Source organism: Spermophilus citellus (genome assembly GCF_964194105.1).
Source record: "Spermophilus citellus genome assembly, chromosome: X".
Lineage (NCBI taxonomy): Eukaryota > Metazoa > Chordata > Mammalia > Rodentia > Sciuridae > Spermophilus > Spermophilus citellus.
The window spans coordinates 121,071,687-121,075,388 of NC_138190.1; the positions used below are offsets into that span (position 1 = coordinate 121,071,687).

At 38.4% G+C, this 3,702-nt stretch overlaps 1 pseudogene across 1 annotated transcript; it reads right to left on the reverse strand.

The window, feature by feature from the left end:
- Positions 1-1,347: 1,347 nt before the first annotated feature.
- On the reverse strand, positions 1,348-1,864 carry LOC308638772 (small ribosomal subunit protein uS13-like; annotated as a pseudogene). Its single transcript has one exon. The product of its transcript is annotated as a small ribosomal subunit protein uS13-like (transcript).
- Between the last annotated feature and the right edge of the window lie 1,838 nt (positions 1,865-3,702).

Consider the following 3,702-nt stretch of genomic DNA (forward strand, 5'->3'; position numbering starts at 1 on the left):
CCCAGGTTCAAAGGCAGCCTGGACAATTTAGCAAGACCCTGTCTCAAAATAAAAAAATGAAAAGAGCTGCAGATATAGCTCAGTGGTAGAGCACCCCAGGTTCAATGCCCAGTACTGTCACTACCCAAGGGAATGTTAACAATCACTAAAGATTGTATTTAAATGTGTTGTATTCTATATGCAATTTCTTTGCTTATTATTTTCTTAGAATTAATTCTCACAAGTATGTTTCTCAGTATAGAATTAAAAATACTGTTTTTAGCATACAATAATATTAAGTTTAGCCACTGATCCCATTTTGACTTCTCTAGCCCACTTCTGAATAGACCTAGGATGGTCTTCTGCTTGACAGAGTGAGGGAGCTTCTCAACACTCTTAAATCACCCATTTACTCATTTAGACTTTACCACCCAGCTACTCATTTGATTTTAAAATTCATGGCTTACATTTAGTGGTGGTTTATCTTAGGCCAATGGTCTCCAAAATGGCGGATGTTTGGACTCCTAGAGAATATGCAAGATGATCTCTTTGGGTATGGGGAAAACAATAAAATTTTAATTTATATTTGGTACTGGGGATTGAACTCAGGGACACTCTACCACTGAGCCACAACCCCAGCCCCAAGCCTTGTTAATTCTTCATCTTTGGATTGGCATTGCCTGCTCACTTGGATCTCTGATAGACATGTCACACATGTCTGCCAGCACCTTGAAGAAAGAGTGGGTGTTTCATAATTTAAAGCAGTTTTCAGCAAAGTCCTCACTGTATTTTTTGTTTTCAAGGCACTGCAAGAAACTGCGGTTTACCTGTGTAGGGAGAAGGTTCTGGCTTATATGATCTTAAATAATCAAATATTCAGTAGTTTGCAAGGAGATGGAGAATGACCATGGAACTCTTTTGTACAATCCAGAGGGCTCACTAGTAAACTTGGGGGAAATATTTTAAAAACTTGAACTTAGAGATAAATTACACTTTTTCTTTTGAACACAGAGAAATATTCCAAATTAGCTGACCTTTTCTTGCTAATTAGTTGGTAGTAGTATGATATCCAGAGGATACTATTAAAAAGACTTAAACTACCCATTCAAGGTGATTTTTAGCAATAAATAAAAATTAACTCCTAAAAATAAGTGTATTTTAAAAATGAAGAGCCTGGTGTGGTGGCTTGCACCTATAATCCCTGCTATATGGAGGCTGAGTTGGAAGGAATGTGAGTTCCAGGCAGCCTCAGCAACTTACAGACTCCCATCTTAGAAACATATTCCACCATCCTTCTTTTTAATTTTTTAATGTGATTTCATTGCTTTATCACCTAAAATAAACCTCTTGGTATCTGTATAATATATATTTTTTGGTATATAAACTATTTATTAACAGAAAAGGCCTACAGACTCATTTCTTCTTAGATACACCCATGGTTCGGCGGCGGCGCCCAGTGGTCTTAGTGTGCTGGCCTCCGACACGAAGGCCCCAGAAGTGGCGCAGTCCCCTGTGGCCCCTAATCTTCTTCAGTCGCTCCAGGTCCTCCCGGAGTTTATTGTCTAGACCATTGGCCAGAACCTGGCTGTATTTTCCATCCTTTACATCCTTCTGTCTGTTCAAGAACCAGTCTGGGATCTTGTACTGTCATGGATTCTGTATAATGGTGATCACACATTCATCCTCATCTTCAGTGAGTTCTCCAGCCCTCTTGGTGAGGTCAATGTCTGCTTTCCTCAACACCACATGAGCATACCTTCGTCCCACACCCTTAATGGTAGTGATGGCAAAGGCTATTTTCCGCCGCCCATCCATGTTTGTGTTGAGTACTTGCAAAATGTGCTGGAACTTTTCAGGAATCACTAGAGACATGGCGGCAGCAGAGTGGCGGCGTGTCGGTATCTGTATAATTTTAAAAATCAGAAATTGATCAAATTATCTTCTCTTCTCTTTCTGTACTAGGGACTAACCCACAGGAGCTTTGCCACTGAGCCAGGGTCTCACTAAGTAATTGGCAAGGCTGGCCTTGTATTTTTGATCCTCATGATCCAGTCTCCCAAATTTCCAAATTTCTAGGATTATGGGTGTGTGTCACTGCACCTGTCTAGAAAGAAATATTGCTAACCTCTTTAAAATTCTTCCAAATGAAGAATTTTTGTAAACCCTATGGTAAGAATGTTAAGATACCATACCTTCTGATTTTTTGTAAGCATAGGTGATTGCCATCAGGAAATAAGGTAGTTTAGTAGATAAATTACAACAAATGTTCTTAAATAATTGGAGGATGAAATTAAAAAAAATGCATTATGAGGGCTGGGGATTTGGCTCAAGCGGTAGCGTACTTGCCTGGCATGCGCGGGGGTGCTGGGTTCAATCCTCAACACCACATGAAAGAAAAATAAAGTTATTGTGTCTACCTAAAACTAAAAAATAAATATTTAAAAAATGCATTATGATATATTAAGCACAGACAATGATTTATTTCTTCTGTTTCTATCTTTGTATCTTTGAGCTCTTTTTCAACCAAGATCCATTAAAACCTGGTATCAAAATAACCTAATTTAGAGCCTGGTGCAGTGGTGCACAGCTGTAATCCCAGGTAACTGGGAGGCTGAGGCAGGAGAATTGCAAATTCAAGGCCAGCCTCAGTAACTTAGTGAGACCCTGTCTAAAAATAAAAAGGACTGGGGATAAAGCTCAATGCTCCTGGGTTCAGTTCCCAGTACCAAACAACCAAATCAAACAAAAACAAATAAATTTCCACCTAATCTGGAACAAGTCTTTCGAATTGCTGTATGATAGGATTTTAAAATTAAGGGCCAATGTTAAGTCATATTGCTCTCAATAAACTCTGTTGAGTAATAGTTTTAGGGAAGGATAGAATTACTTAGGTATCATTTATGCAAAGTATACTCATGTTTTAAATACCACTAGTTTTATTTTCCCATCCTTTAAACATTTCTGTGTATGTTTGTATCATTAGTATGTAATATATTAATATACTTATGTGTATGTAATTTGTAAATAAATTCATATATAATTTTGGGTGCATATATCTTTTTAAATAATGTAGAGGCCTCTGAACTAGATTAGATGCTCCAGATACTTGACAGTGAATATAATAACATTGACTTGTCTTCTGTGTCTCCTATCAATAGCCCAGCTGAGAGAAGTGTTATTTAGATGAGGGACATTCTATCCCCCATCTCATATAGTTATTATGTGTTCTAGTTTTGTCTCAAGTTAGAACACTGCAAGGCACGTATCTGGGTTGTGTAAGATTGGGTCAAGGTGAAAGCATAGAGCTGGAAAGGTGCTAGAAAGTGTGTGTGGTTCAATAATTGGAGAGGGAGAAATAAGTCAAGGTGTTGAGGGATTGAAATTTTGTGACATTCTCCCTCTCTTGCTTGACCTACCTATAGGCCTCAGAAAGGTTATCTGAAGATAATATTCTACAGCACGTTTCAGTCCCCTTCTACCAGCTTCCAGTCACACAGAGCCTACAGAATCACAAAGTCACTAAAATCACAAATGAGAAATGCTGAATGGTATTAGCTTGTATTGTTCCTTAATTGTTTTATGCATGTAAGCCCTAGGTAATGGAGTGGTAGTTAAAAGTAAGAACATCAGTTAGACCTTAATGTGAATCCTGGTTCCACTGGTTGCTTGCTGGCTCTGTGCCATTAGGGCAAGTAACTTACTAAGTTTGGGGGTTAATTCAGT